The sequence below is a fragment of the Typopeltis vanoorti genome, chromosome 3, assembly GCF_054136105.1.
Source record: "Typopeltis vanoorti isolate ZY-2024b chromosome 3, IOZ_Tvanoo_1.0, whole genome shotgun sequence".
In the NCBI taxonomy this organism is placed as follows: Eukaryota; Metazoa; Arthropoda; class Arachnida; order Uropygi; family Thelyphonidae; genus Typopeltis; species Typopeltis vanoorti.
This window is the reverse complement of record NC_143551.1, coordinates 3124451-3141426: the sequence shown is the minus strand read 5'-3', so window position 1 is coordinate 3141426 and position 16976 is coordinate 3124451. Positions and strand designations below refer to the sequence as shown.

The window sequence follows — 16976 nt, the reverse complement described above, 5'->3', positions numbered from 1 at the left end:
GAACCTTCTGTGGGACCATAGGTACAAATAAGTCTCATTGTCCAGTTTCCACATTCTCATATTTGCCCATATTTCTCTACTTGAGATTGCCTGCCATTCAATAATATTAGCCTCGTATTTTGTGTTGAATACTATGGCTACTCCTTTTCCTTGATTGTCATTGCCTGAATATAACATTTTGTATTTATTGCTCAGAAAGATCTCACTAGTTTTTGTCTTTTTTGTTTCAGTCACCCCAATTATGTCAATCTGGTACTTATCTAATTCCTCAGCTAGCTCCAGTTCTATGCCATTCAGGCTTGTTATGTTGATAGTGCTGATCTTTAACTCTGGTGATGTTGAGTTCGGGTGTGTTTTCAGATTTGTTCCAGTAGCTGACTATTTGCTGTTCGACCTGGTTGCCTGGCGAAAGCAACGGGGGCCTTGCTTAACTGGGCGACGCCCCAGCAGGTATGAAATTTTGTCATGCTGTACCATCATTTTTATTTTGGTTTAACCAATAAGAATACAATTTGGTCAGCTAAATCCCAAATTGCCAGCCCATCCTCGTTCGTTCAGTATCCAAATAGATACCCAACAGGGGGCACCACGAGAAGGTGAGGATTGGACATTATGTCTGAAGCCCTGGTCAGTTCTCCTCATTCCTTCAAAGACTATGTGGAGGTCTCCTCTCAGTTATACAGCTTTGACCCTTAAGCTCCCTGTTATGTTATATTTTGTTACTAATTCAGTAAATGCAAGGAAGCTACGGTATCGATTTCTAAATTCTGCTCTTAATATAAGTGATTTATTATTATTATTATTATTCAGGCTTCTATGGAGTCAAAAGACTCATCATGGGATCTACTCCTAGGAAACACAAAGTCTATCATACCACTCCTTAAACTCATTGACCATTCTTGCTCTCACCACTCTATCAGGCAATGCATTTCACGGTTCAACCACCCTCCATGCAAAGAAACCACTCCTCACCCACTTGCTCACAGTTTCCTTTCGCAACTTACAGGGATGGCAACTTGTCATCATTCCTTTCCACTGTTCAACCAAGCAAAAATAATCCCAAGTGCCAACCCTGAAAACACCTCTCAAGAGTTTAAAAGTCTCAATCATATCACCTCTCCTTCTTCTATCTACCAAACTCTCCAGTCAACATCCCTCAGTCGATCCTCATAATTAACACTGTACAATCCTGAAACCATCTTTGATACCTGCCTCTGTACCTTTGCACAGTTATTTATCCCCTTCAAATCCTGACGACCAAATCTAAGAACAATAGTATAAGTGTGGTCTGATCAGGGTCTTATACAATGGAATGATAACGCTTTTATCTCTGCAGGTCAGCGTTCTTCTCATTATTGCAGCAATCCTCTGTGTTACCTTCACCACCTTTGCAATATGTCTCCTGAATTTCAGGTTTCTATCAATCAACCCCAGATCTCTTGCCACCCCTACTTGCTCCAGCACAACTCCCCCAACAGAGTATGAAGTGTCCCAAACCTCAAGATCATATATTTTGCTGCATTAAACTGACACCCTATTCATTTGCCAATCTGTCTAGCTTATTCAAATCCTCTTGAAGAGCTAGCACATCTGCACTATTACTAATAATCCATCTCAGTTTCATATCATCCACAAACAACTGAATATTCCCCTGCAATCCACTTACATAAAGGTTAAACAATTATAGGTCCCAGTACTGAGTCGTGTGAGACCACACTTGTAACCTTCTGCCGACTTGAAACTGTCCCACCATACACAACTCTCTGATACCTATCGGACAGCAAATTCTGAATCCAGTTGACCAACCTGAGATCCAAACCCATGTGCTCCAACTTAAATATCAGCTTATCATGTGCCGCCCTGTCAAATGCCTTCACTAAATCGAAGAAAATGGCAGTATATGCCTTTCCCTCATCTACTCCTCTATTAACTTTATTATAAAAGACTAGAATATTACTAAAACAAAAACGCTCCTTAAAAAATCCATGTTGACTCTCACAGATAAAATTACTCTCATCTGCCCAATGCTGTATATGGTCTTTCACTAATTTCTTCAAGATCTTAATAACTACGGATGATGCACAAACTGGCCTATAATTAGACACTTCCAGTCTGCTACTGCCCTTATTCAATGGCACTATCTAATCTTCCTTCCATTCCCTGGGCACCTTTCCCATAGCCAGACTTTCAATGACAAGCCAGGTCAAAGGAGCTGTCAGTTTTCTTTATCACATTCTCTCAAAACTTATGGTGAAATACCATCCAGTTCTACAGCTTTACTGACATCCAGAGTACTCAGTATTTGGAACACATTCTCCTCCTGCACCTCTAAACCTTGACGCTGCCCTATCCCTCTAGTATTAAAATTTACTCCTCCAGGATGAAATACTCCAATAAAGTGTTCATTGAACAATTCCACAATCATTTCTCCTCCTACTGGCCACACGGCTAAAAAATTCCCTAGAATTTTCTTTGGACCAATCTCTTCTGATGTTCCAGTTTCGCCTTTCTTTCCATACTAGTCACTCTCCTGGCCTGTGTCTAATATTCTTCATGCATCTGCTCTTCACTTGTCTCCTTATATCTCTTCCATAGCCTCTTTTTCACATGCAGTTGCTGTTTATTATTGCTTTACACCAAATTGTGCCCTCTTCTTCACTTGTGCAATACAGCTGACTATTGCTGATAACAAATATTCTTTCACAATTTTCCAAGCACTAATGATATCACAGCCTCCCAATTCCTCCTTCCATGATACTTCCCGAAGTTGATATCTAAGACTATTATAATCACCTGCCTTATAATTCCATATATGTTATCGTCTCTATGACACTCCTGCATGTCTATTCATCTTCCAAGTCAAAACCACATGGTCACTCTCTCCAAGTGGTGGGAAAGATGTCATCTTAGTTATTATCAACTCTTCTGATGCTATGACCAAATCCAAAACTCTTGAACCTCTTGTTCCCTCTATTATTCTTCTTCTATGTCTAATATTCTTCATGCATCTGCTCTTCACTTGTCTCCTTATATCTCTTCCATAGCCTCTTTTTCACATGCAGTTGCTGTTTATTATTGCTTTACACCAAATTGTGCCCTCTTCTTCACTTGTGCAATACAGCTGACTATTGCTGATAACAAATATTCCTTCACAATTTTCCAAGCACTAATGATATCACAGCCTCCCAATTCCTCCTTCCATGATACTTCCCGAAGTTGATATCTAAGACTATTATAATCACCTGCCTTATAATTCCATATATGTTACCGTCTCTATGACACTCCTGCATGTCTATTCATCTTCCAAGTCAAAACCACATGGTCACTCTCTCCAAGTGGTGGGAAAGATGTCATCTTAGTTATTATCAACTCTTCTGATGCTATGACCAAATCCAAAACTCTTGAACCTCTTGTTCCCTCTATTACATGTTGCCTAAGACATTTGTCCCTCAAAAATTCTAGAAATTTCATTCCCTTATTGCTACATGCATCTTCCTCTCATCAATTTATACTGCTGTAGTTAAAATCTCCCATAACAGTCATTCTTCTTGCAATTGCCAAGCTCAACTGTCTTAACATCTCCTGGTCCCCACCATCTGTGCTCCATGGTTTGTAGCAACACCCCACTCAATATCCTGTCTTTCCCACCTCTACCTCACACCATATGCTTTCAAAATCATTAGTGTCACTGCCTTCCAAAGCCTCCACTCTTAAGAGGACGTAAGTCGTCACTTATCATAAGCAGTACTCCACGACCACGCCTTCCCTTCCTATCCTGCTGAAAAATGCTGTACCCTGCTACTTCTATTCCTGTAATTATATCCTCCCACAAGAGGCCACTCCTGCTATCATTCACCCTGGGGATTCTAGTTTACCTGCATTGACACACCGACTCGTTCAGAACAGAAATCTCTCCGGATGCTTACGTCCTTCCTCATTCAAATGCAAGTGGTCTCTCGCATACAATTCCTTTCTGTCCTCAAATGCCCTCCAAGCATCCACATATTCCATTCCTCTCTTCTAACACATACTAGCTATTATGTTATTCAATATTGTTGCTCTTTTGCTCAGCTCGTCACTATCATACCTAGGCAACATCACACTATCTTTCCTCTCTGCATTTTCTTTTGTACAACCTCAAGAAAGAATCTCACATCTCTCTCTCTCGCTGCCCAATTTACATTACCATAGCCACACTTTCTATCGTTCATCCAGGCAAACACTCCTCACGCATTCTATCTTGCACACCACGGATCATCGAGTCCCCATACATTACACCTCTGACTACCATGTTCCTCGATTGCTCACCTGCATCCCTTACTCTCTTTCTTCTAACACTTTCTCTCTGTGTTTCCATACTTACCTACCTTCCTGACATCACTCTATCCCTAGTATCAGCGCCCCTCGCATTCTTCTGATTCCTTCTCTCTCTCTCCTACTGTTTCCATTCTCTCCTCTTCTATCATTCCCATAACTCTCTCACTGCTACTCTGATTCACCTTGCATTCATCTTTTCCATTCGCCCAATCTCATCTTTCACACTTCTCATCTCATTCCCTAGACATTCCACCTGCTCTTTCAGCTCATCCATCTCTCTCTCTGCCATTCATCTTCCCAATTGAGACCTTCTCCTAAAACTTCAGAATCATTCAACCTTTCCATAATCCCCAATCTCATTATTTTATTCATATTTCTCTTGCCTTCTATCATACCACTCAACTCTCTACGTGGAGAATCTCCCATCTCTGACTCAACAAAGTCAGTTATAGTCTCAATGAAGTCAGTTATAGTCATCTCCTACTCATCAAGTTCCTTCCATTGCCCCTGCATTTTGTACATATACTTATCCCTCATTTTCTCACCTGCCACATATACAACCACTGGGATGCATACATTCCAAAAGTCGTGCATGCCACAAAATTCCTTATTATATCATGAAAATGGAGTCCTTAAATGGGGGAGGACGTGGTGATATGCCATTTGCAATTTCAGCTGCCACTGCCGCCATTATTCAAAATAGCGTCGAGTAACTATTACAACTAAACATTACATAAGTATAAGTGAGTATAACTATAGGTATAACCATATAAGTTAACTATAAGTATAAAACATATTTAAGTATACTAAATATCTAAATAATGAAAACTTATGTTATCTTCTTCTCTTCCACCGCTATGCATCCGATTCTGACATCGCCTTCTCGGTAACCCAAAATACACAATATGGAAACAACAACTAACTCTAAAAACAACCACTGAAGGACACTTGTATTATAGAAAAACAACGTAGCACAAATCTTGACAGAAGTTACACTATTCACCAATTAAAAAAGCACTTTTTTAAGCGCAGCTCAAATCCCCTGCCACATTCTTCGGCAACTCTAGTGCCCCTGATTTACCTTGACCAGCTTGAAATACTGTTCATAATAACTCAAATGAGCAAATTTAATATGAGAAATAAGAGTAATTGACTAAAGTTATTTATATCTGATTTACAAATTTTCTTGTGCAGAAGGATTATTAGTCTCAGATAGAGGAACTGCTGAAGGCTTAAAGCTAGGTAACCAGGATCACACAGTCTTTTTTGAAGGAATGAGGAGGACCAATGAACTGGGGAGATTCTGACTAATGACCAATTCTCACCTTCCCATGATACACTCCATTAATAGGTATCTGCACAGATACTGAATGAATGAGAATGAACTTCAATGTGCAATTTAGCAAAACAAATTGCATTCTGTATTAGCTTAAACTAAAAAAAAAGATGATGATACAACACAATGAAATGTCTAGTCAGCTGGAGTGCTTATAATTATAATTAAGCAAAACCCTACTGTCTTCATCGTGGATCAGGGATACACAGTGAAAAGTCAGCTACTGAAACAAATTCCAAGTCAGTATCAGAATATGGTAAGAATTCAAGAAGTCATACATTCTTGTGTTGCTGAAATAAAAGATAAGAAGAAGTAAAATTCTCAATAACAACTACAAGATGTTACAGTCAAGCAACAAAGGAAAGGAGAGAGTAGTTATCATGTTCATTAAGATAAACTTCTTGAATGGCAGACCTTATCAAGTAAAGTGATGTGAACAAACATCGAAATGAGGAACAGGGCAATCAGACTTATTTGTGCCTATGATACCAAAGAAAGTCCTTCTAAGGAAGATATAGAGATGTTTTTAAGTTATGAGATATCTTTGCTGGTGGGGGGGGGGATATAAAAGATATTAGAGTAGGAAATATGATGCTAATGACATTGGATGAAATGGGTTCAGTTAAGGCTAAAATTACAATATGCTAAGTGAAAAACTGTTGTAATATGATTGCAACAATTTTTCCATGTAGTAGTGAGTGGAGTCTGAGAGAATCAAATGTATAGTGGGGATGTTTATGGTTCAGTTAATGGTGACAATGCATCACCGAATAAATTTAATGAATACTAACTGATTAACCATTATGAGCGAACTATAATCAGTAGCCTTGGTAGCGCAATTGGAAGAACGACAGTATGGTGCACCCTTCGATTAGAAAAGGCCTAAGTTGGATTCTAGTCATGATGGAAGAAATCTTTATGCTGGCCTGGTTGGCCGAGTGGTTAGAGTAACCGCTCTCCAGTCAAAAGGCTGCGGGTTCGAATAACGCTGTGGGCATGGATGTTTATGATTGTCTGTGAAAATATTAGTGATGGTGGTTGGCGGTAGATGGCATTGGTGTAGTTGTGGTTCGTTGCAGTGAATTGAGTGGTGGAGACGGAGAGTTGTAGAGTAGATGCCCTCCCTTGATGGTCTTTGGACTCCCTGGAGGTGTCAAGTAATAATAATAATAGTAATAATAATTATGCAAACACTGACTGGATAGCAGTGAAATCTCATGGGAAGGATGAAGCCAAATTTATCGAGTTATTGCAAGACATCTTCTTTAAGCAACTTATAACAGAAGGAACTCAAGGTCAAAGAGTACTGGACTGGATTATAGCATCTATGATGATTTCAGGTAAAGACAAGACTCTTTTGCTTCCAGTTGGTGAGAGAGATCATGCTGTACTGACCTGAGAAATTGCTGTGTATGAATGTTCCATTCAGAAAAGTTACATATTGAAACTACAAAGCAGGAAATTATGACCATTTGAGAAGAATACTAGGATCATTCCTAATATCAATTGCTAGATGGGAAGGGGAAGTGATAGTGCATGAGAAGTATTAAAAAATACAATGGTGCAATATATTCAAATAAGTTCCTAGAGTCCTAAGAACAAACAGGGTAGGACTGAAATGAATGTGCAATCTTAGGCAAGGAATTTCAAGCAAAAAAAGATATGGAAGAATACCATATACATAAGACTGATGCAAGTGTGAAAACAATAATAGTAATTATTATTGCGTGACGCTCCTAAGGAGTCCCTGAACTCATCGTAGGAGGGCACAATACTCTCCTACACATCTCACTATCTCCTCCACTTAATCCTTCTACTATCACTACATACTACGACAATATACACACAATGCCATCTACTGCCCATCACCAACAGTAGTATTTGCTATCTGTAAATTGCATGTGTCCTGTTGGCCAATTTGCCTGTATGCAGGATGGAAATGAAAAACCTGAGTTTCCAGGAGAAAAAATCCTGCTACCTCCTTATGAAGCTGGCTATCTAATCTTCAACTGAAAAAGCTCATAAAGATTCCTATCATCATGAGGAGAATCAAACTCAGTTCTTTCCAATTGAAGCATGCAATGTCCAGTTGTTTTTCCAATTGTCTTATTGAGGTGCTTAAGTTATAAGGCATAGTTCAGAAGAGTTACAAGTATTGTATGGAAACTTAAGTGTAAGTATGAAAAGAAACTATTGCTACAAGCCAAACATAACCGTAAAGAATTCCACTGTTATGTTGCAAGTAAAAAAACAAAAAACAAAAAACGAATGAATGTAAAAGAATAACTCTAGTGAATACAGATAGTATGCAGGTGGCAGATGAAGAAGAAATGGTTCAACTAATTATTTTGCTAAGAACTAACAATCTGCTTATGTAACATGGGGCTAAATGCTACCTGTACACTAGTTTAACAAACTCTGGTATGAAGAAGAGGCACTAAAGCTCTTGCATAAACTAAAGTCCTCGGGGTATATCTGAGTCTCAGCAAAGGGAAAATTCAACAGGAGTAAAACGAATGTATGATAGTAAAACGAATGTATGATAATCCCATTGCACAAGAGTGGTGCAAATACTGATCTGATTAAGTATTCACCTATCAGTATATCTCTGGAATGATGGTGGTGAAGATTCAGGAAAAGTTGATAAGAATTTGCATAAAGAAATGGCAGAAAATATATCCGTTGTAATGAATAGCACGTGTTTATTAAAGGAAGGACATGTTTGAAGGACTTGCTCACCTTTTATAATGTTACCACTGAGTTATACAAAGGGAAAATGGATACATCTTAGTACTTTTGGACATTGCTAAGGTTTTTGATAGGATACAGCATGGAAAAACTGTTGCATAAGTTGGAGGATATGGGACTGGGTTATAAATTATTACCTTGGATAACCAATTTATACAAGAAAAACAGATATTAAAAAGTAGTTTATGTGTAGGGTGACCAACAGTCCTGGACCTATCAGAAGATTATAATACATTGTCTCAAATTAGTGTCTGCCTTGGATTTTGAAAATAGTTCCATTTTTAAGATGCTAGTTATGTTTTTTTTTTTAATCTCATGAAAAAATTGCAACATTGTTTATATGCTTGTCAGTTCACCGGCATGATGCATGTAATGCATTTTTCATACAAATATAATTCACCTGTGAATTAAGTAATCATCACCTACTGGTGGCATTTTATATCATTAACATTGTTGATGGATTGCAGGGGGGGGGGGGTATTCAGTTGTTTGCAGATGATGTGAAGCTGGGAAGGGTAATTAAATAATGCAGATGTGTAACCTTTCGAGAGGAGTTGAATTAAATGGAGATGACAAATGAATGAGAGTCAGTTTAATTCAGCTAAATGTAAACCCTTGAAGTTTTGGATACATTGATGGGAGGCTGCATACTCTGTTCAAGAAACTGTACTAAAGGAAGTGGGGATAGGAAAGGGAGGTGGGGATGATGATGATTACTGATAGAAACCTAAAATTCAGGGAGCATATTGCAAAGGTGGTGAAAACCCAAATGACTGCTACAATACTGAGAAGAACGCTGACCAGCAGAGATAAAAGAGTTGGCTTTCCACTGTATAAAGCCCTGATCAGACCACATCTAGACTATTGTGCTCAAATTTGTTCCCAGGATTTGAAGGGGGTAATAACCTTGAAAATAGTGCAGAGGCTGTTAAAAAAGATGATATGAAGACTGTACAATGTTAGTTATTAGGATAGACTAAGGGAATGTGGAATGCAAAGCTTAGTATTTTTTACTAAGTAATTTAAGGAAATTACAACGTCAACTAGGATATACATTAAAATAAATTTTAATATACTTCAATATTTTGTGGCCGTTTTCAAGAAACTTAAGAACAAGACACGTGCACACAGGCACAACAAACAGTAAATGAGGAAGAAGCAGGAAGCTATTATTTCTCCTAAAGTCCTGATGGTGCCCCCTAGTAGGCAATGTTGGTATTCTTGGGTGATTGGGCTGGTCTTCTGATGTAGGTTTCCCAAATTTGAGGTAGTCTCATGCAGCCAAATTTGTTGAGGTTTGGATTGTTTCTTAGGGCTGAAACTGATTCCATGAAAAGCCTTTCATATTTGTATTTACTACAGTTGTACTATCGTGGCTTTCTTCCACCGTATCCTATGGTGGAAGAAAGACCAGAGTGGCTGTATTGGTGAAACTGGATGTAGTCCTTGTGTTCTGAAATTCTGATATTGGCTGTCTTGCCTGTTTGGCCAAAGTAGGACAGCTTACAGCTGCAAGGGACCTGGTATACACCAGGTAGGTCTGAGGGGAGGTTGGTCATTAGTAGAGCGGATAAGGGATGCCAATTTTTTATATGGTCTGTAACAACAATCTAAAAAAACATGTTAAGTCATGTTTTTTTAGGATTTTTGTAATTTTTTCCGAGGTGCCTCGGATATAGGGTGTGGTGATGGATTTAGAGTAATCCTTGTTGTGAGGGGTGGGGGTGGGGAGGTTGTGGTTTACTGGTTTCAATATTTTTTGGATTTTTTTTTTTTTTTTGGGGTAGTCATTGGCTGAGAAAGCGTTGAGAATGTGGTTTAGTTCTGTGGTTAGGGCACTGTCATTTGAACAGATAAGTTTAGCCCTGTTGTGTAGTGTCTTAATGACTCCATATTGTTGCGAGGAGAGGTGGTGAGATTGTTGGTGAATGTATCTGCCTGTATGGGTGGGTTTTCTATAGACTGAGAAAACCAAGGTTCCATCAGGCTGGCGGGTGACTAGTGTGTCTAAGAAAGGAAGGCAGTTGTTTTTTAATTCTTCCGGGGTGAATTTGATTCTGGTGTGTTGGTTGTTTATATGTGTTAGGAAGGAGAGGAGTGCATCGGAGCCATGTGGCCAAATAGTGAAGCCAAATGGTGGGTTTTTGTGGGGCAGAGTTCAAGGCTTTCTCTTCAAAAGTCTCCATATAAAAGTTGGCCAAGGGTGGGGAGAGTGGAGAACCCATGGCTGTCCCCTCTATTTATTTGAAGAATTTTCCTTGTCAAACAAAATAGCCTGAGTTCATTGTGAACTGAAAAAGGGGCTGTGATATCGGGAGGAAATTTAGCTTGGATTAGCTCTAAGGATTCTTTGAGTGGGACATTTGTGAATAAGGAGAAGACATCAAAATTGACCATTATGTCAGTGTGTTTGAGTGTAAGGTTTTCTATGCTGGCTTTGAAGTGGGCTGAGTTTTTTATGTGCGAAGGTGTGTTGCCAGTATAGTGTGAGAGAGCTTTGGCCAAATGTTTAGCTAGTTTTGTATGTGGGGGAATCAATGCCATCCACTATGGGACATAATGGCACATTTTCCTTATACGGGGGGGGGGGGGGGTATGGAGTTAAATGGTTTTAATTTGTCAGTGATTTCCACAGGCCAAGAGGTGACCTTCTTAAGGAGCTTGTGGAGTTTTTCTAATTTGTGAGTTGGTGGGATTGTACTGGATAGGGAAGTAAGTAGCCCAATCTAACAATAAAGCTTTCAGCTTACTTGTGCAATCCTTTTGGTTAAGCAATACTATGATGTTCCCTTTATCAGCTTTGGTGATTATTATTTTCTTGTTTTTCTTTAATTCCTGTAGAGATTTAATTTCCTTACTGGGCATGTTGGCTTTTGGTGGTTTAGCTTTGGTCAGAACACAAGCTGCATCCAGTCTAATATCGTTGGCGACATAGTTTGGAAGGTATCATATCCCATGTTCAATTCTTATCATAATATCGTCAGCAGGTATTCTTCTGGGTGCAATGGTGAAGTTGTGTCCACGTGCGAGGGCATCGAGTGCTTCGGGTTTTACACTAAATGATGAAAGGTTGACTACCGTTTCAGTAGGAAGTTGTGGTTTCCAGATCGAGTTCTTTTTTAAATTTTCAAATTTTTTGATGTGTCGATCTCGTACTTTTTTAAATTCATTAAACAATATGGAGTCATTAAGACACTACACAACAGGGCTAAACTTATCTGTTCAAATGACAATGCCCTAACCACAGAACTAAACCACATTCTCAACACTTTCTCAGCCAATGGCTACCCCCCCCCCAAAAAAAAAATATTGAAACCAGTAAACCACAACCCTCCTCCCCTTACAACAAGGTTACTCTAAATCCATCACCATACCCTATATCCGGGGCACCTCGGAAAAAATTACAAAAATCCTAAAAAAAAACGACTTAACTTCTTGTTACAGACCATATAAAAAATTGGCATCCCTTATCCGCTCTACTAAAGACCAATCCCACCCCTAGACCTACCTGGTGTATACCAGGTCCCTTGCAGCTGTAAGCTGTCCTACTTTGGCCAAACAGGCAGGACAGCCAATATCAGAATTTCAGAACACAAGGACTACATCCAGTTTCACCAATACAGCCACTCTGGTCTTGCTGACCATGCGCTGGATACCTGCCATAGAATACAGTGGAATAAAGCCACGATAGTACACCGTAGTAAATACAAATATGAAAGGCTTTTCATGGAATCAGCTTTAGCCCTAAGAAACAATCCAAACCTCAACAAATTTGGCTGCATGAGACTACCTCAAATTTGGGAAACCTACATCAGAAGACCTTCAGCCCAATCACCCAAGAATACCAACATTGCCCACTGGGGAGGCATCATCAGGACTTTAGGAGAAATAATAGCTTCCTGCTTCTTCCTCATTTACTGTTTGTTATGCCTGTGTGCAAGTGTCTTGTTCTTAAGTTTCTTAAAAATGGCAACGGAATACTGAAGTATATTAAAATTTATTTTAATGTATATCCTAGTTGACATTGTAATTTCTTTAAATTACTTAGCAAAAATTGCATAACAAATGTCTTAGCCTTTTCACGAGCAAAGCTTAGTAGATAGAAGAAGGAGAGTTGATATGACTGAGGCATTTAAACTGTTGAGAGGTAGTTACAGAATTGACACAGGGAAGAAGAAGAAGAATGAGCAAGAAAAAGCAGCCACCCCTGGAAGTTGTGAGGAAGAGAGGGTGAGGAGTGGTTTCTTTGTACGAAGGGTGGTTGAACTATGGAATGCATTGCCTGATAGAGTGGTGAGAGAACAAATGGTGAATGAGCCAAGGAGTTGTATGAAAGAATTTGTGTTTTTTAGGGTGAGCCTGATCAGTCTTGTGACTCCATAGAGGCCCTGAATCATAATAATATTATTATTTCAAAATGTGAATAGTGTTCTCAATAGTTCTTTCATTTATGTTGTTAATAAAACAGTTAGTCAACGATCTGCTCTTTAAATATAAGTAAAGAATTTCATGCAATTTTGTTCCACCAAATCTTAAATTCCTTACTAAATAAAACTGTAAACAATAGTTACAAACAATAGTAAACAACAAAAGGAATAGTTCATTGAACAATATGTACACCTCTATGCCAATGTCATGTTTGTTGAGTGGAAAAGAGATGTTAACTTTGAGAAAAAATATTCCGATGAAAGAGATGAGTTATTCAATGAAATTTCATATTCAAAAAGATTTGTAACAGCTGAAAAAATTCAGGAACTGACATGAAATGGGTCGAGTATCCCCCCCCCCCCCATTTCCTCATTGTAAGAAAATTGTTATGTCCACGACTGGTGTGAGAAAAGAACTTATTATTAACATTTGACCTCCATGAAGTCAGAGACTTGTCGTGGGAAGTCACACTATTGCTCACAATGCCATTTCAACACACAATATTGCACACAATGGTCATCCAACTATGCCTTAAACCGATTCAATGTGCCTACACCCACAACACACTCAGGCAATGCATTACACTCACCAACCACCCCCCATGCAAAGAACCTACTCCTCACTCCTCTGTTCTTATATAATTTCCAGTGATGGCCACTTGTTCTACTCCTCTCTCCCATTCTATGAAAAATTTCTTCCATGTCAACCCAATAACAACCCCTGACTAGATCATATGTCTCAATCATATCCCCCACCCTTTCTCCTATTCACGAGGCTCTGCAACTTACATTCTCTCAATTTGTTTTTATACTCGACATTCCAAAGGCCACTGATTATCTTTGTGAATCTTCTCTAGACCATTTCCAACATATCCTCATCACCATGAAAACCTGGCGACCAAAGCTGAGGTGCAATAATCCACATGAGGCCTGATCAAGGCCTTATACAATGGAATCATAACCTCTCTATTTCTGTATGGCAAGGTCCTATGCATTATTGCCATTATCCGATGTGATGTCTTCCCAACTTATGCAATGTGGCCCCTGAATTTCAGGCCCTTGTCCACCATCACTCCTAGATCTCTCATCTCTTCTACTTCCGTTAAAGTTTCTCCACCAAGTGTATACATTGCATCCATTGTTTTCCAAATCTCAAAACCTTACACTAGGGGTTCCCAAAGTGGGGGGTCCCACCAGGGGGGCAGTACCCCCCCACTTTGGGAATCAAAAGTGACCAACAGTTTCAAGCATGTTTTGCAATGTTTCACAACAAAACACCGATGGTTTGTGTGCATTGTACAAGATTTTATTATTGGTTGCAAAGTCTGGAAAATCACATACAATTGGTGAGGACTCATCCTGCCAGCTGTTAGTGATTAAGCAATTCCTCTCAGCAACAATTCTGTGCAAAGGCGAGTAGATGAAATAGTTGCTAATGTTGAAAAAACATTATGCTGCATATTAAGGATCACAGACTTTGCATTACAACTGGATGAGTCAACTTTCTTTGCTTTTAGCTTGTGTGCGCTTTGTAAAGGAAGAAAGTTTGGTTCAAGAGTTGTTATTTGCAAAGCTACTAGACACATACACTAAAGGAGAGTCAATGTTTCGTGTTGTTGAACAGTTCTTCAAAGATAAGGAAATCCCACTTACTAACATACTTTCTTGTGCAAGTGATGGAGCGCCATCAATACCAGGTTGCTACAGTGGGTTTGTCACCTACTTGAAATAAGCAGTACCAAATATATTTACCATTCACTGTGTCTTTCATCGCCACTATCTGGTTGCAAAAAACTTCAGCGATCACTTGCACAACTCACTACACACTGTCATTACTGCAGTGAATAACATTAAGGTGCATGCTCTCAATGATACTTTTTCGAGAGCCCTGTGATGAAAATGATGAACATTTTGAATGTTTGCTGTTCCATACTGAAGTTCATTGGCTGTCAAGAGGCAAATGTTTGAGATGGTTTTATGATCTTTTTGATACCGTTGTAGATTTTTTTTGAAGACCAAAAGGCTTTGCTCAGTGATAACCTCAAAGCTATCAGGAATGAAGTTGCTTATTTATCAGATATATTTACAAAATTAAATGAAAATAATTTGCAGCTGCAAGGCAATGATATCAATCAAGGCCAAATCTTCTCAACATTTATTTCAAAGTTAAATCTGTTGAAGACTCATCGTGGGAGGTCTCTCATAGGAAACACAAAGTCTATCATAAAACTCCTTAAACTCATTGACCGTTCTCGCTCTCACCACTGTATCATGCAGTGCATTCCACAGTTCAACCACCCTCCATGCAAAGAAACCACTCCTCGCCCTCTTGCTCACAGTTTCCATCAGCAACTTCCAGGGATGGCGCCTTGTCATCACTCCTTCCCACTGTTCAACCAAGTGAAAAAAAACTCCCCAGTGTCAACCACACTGTTAACTCCCCAATGTTACCCCTGTAACCACCTCTCAATAGTTTAATAGTCTCAATCATATCACCTCTCCTTCTATTCACCAAACTCTGCAGTCCACATCCCTCAGTCGATCCTCATAACTAACATTGTACAGTCCTGAAACCATCTTTGTTACCTGCCTTTGTACCCTTTCCAAAGTTAATTTATCCCCTTCAAATCCAGAGGACCAAATCTGAGAACAATAGTATAAGTGTGGTCTGATCAGGGTCTTATACAACGGAATGATAACACTTTTATCTCTGCAGGTCAGCGTCCTTCTCAGTATTGCAGCAATCCTCTGTGTTACCTTCACCACCTTTGCAATATGTCTCCTGAATTTCAGGTTTCTGTCAATCATCAACTCCAGATCTCTTGTCTCCCCTACTTCCTCCATATAGAGCTCCTCCAATATAGTATGCAGCATCCCACCAATGTCTCTCAAACCTCAAGACCTGCATTAAACTGATATTCCCCCATTCATTTGCCCATCTGTCTAGCTTATTCAAATCCTCTTGCAGGGCTACCACATCTCCATTATTACTAATAACCCTTCCCAGCTTCTCATCATCTGCAAACAACTGAATATCCCCCTGCTATCCACTGACAACGTCACTGATATAAAGGTTAAACAATACAGGTCCCAATACAGAGCCCTGTGGGACCCCACTTGTAACCCTCTGTCTGCTTCAAACTTCCCCACCATACAACTCTCTGATACCTATCCGACAGCCAATCCTGATTCCAGTTGACCAACCTGACATCAAAACCCATGTGCTGCAACTTAAATATCAGCTTATCAAGTGGAACCCTGTCAAATGCCTTTGCTAAATCCAAGAAAATGGCAGTATATGCCTTTTCCTCATCTACTGCTCTTGGAACTTTATTATAAAAGGATAGCATATTACTAAAACAAGAGCACCCCTTCACAAATCCATATTGAATCTCACAGATAACATTACCCTCACCTGCCCAATGTTGATACGGACCCTCACTAATTTTTTCAAGATCTTAACAACTATTGATGATGCACAAACTGGCCTATAATAAGACACTTCCAGTCTGCTACTGCCATTGCATAATGGCAGTAGCAGACTGGAAGACATATTACTAAAACAAGAGCGCCCCTTCACAAATCCATATTGAATCTCACAGATAACATTACCCTCACCTGCCCAATGTTGTATACGGACCCTCACTAATTTTTTCAAGATCTTAACAACTATTGATGATGCACAAACTGGCCTATAATAAGATACTTCCAGTCTGCTACTGCCATTATGAAATGGCACTATCTTACCTTCCTTCCATCACTGGGCACCTTTCCTGTAGCCAGACTTTCATTGAAAACCCAGGTCAAAGGAGCTGTCAGTTCATTAGCACATTCTCTCAAAACTCGTGAAATACCATCCAGCTCCACAGCTTTACTGACATTCAGAGTACTCAGTATTTGGAACACGCTCTCCTCCTGCACCTCTAAACCTCGAGCCTGCCCTACCCCTCTAGTATTAAAATTTTCTCCTCCAGGATGAAATACACCAATAAACTGTTCATTGAACAATTCCACTATGTCCTCTGCATCAGTCACTCTATTCCCATTTTTATCCCACAATGTCATTCTTTCACAATCATTTCTCCTCCTACTGGCCACGTAGCTAAAAAATTCCCTAGGATTTTCTTTGGATCTTAGGGCTAATCTCT

The 16976-nt window shown here is 39.4% G+C and overlaps 1 protein-coding gene across 1 annotated transcript in view; it reads right to left on the bottom strand.

The window, feature by feature from the left end:
- Positions 1 to 16976, bottom strand: part of LOC150107867 (uncharacterized) — a 393004-nt gene that overhangs the window by 340404 nt on the left and 35624 nt on the right. The gene's annotated exons all lie outside the window — the stretch shown is intronic.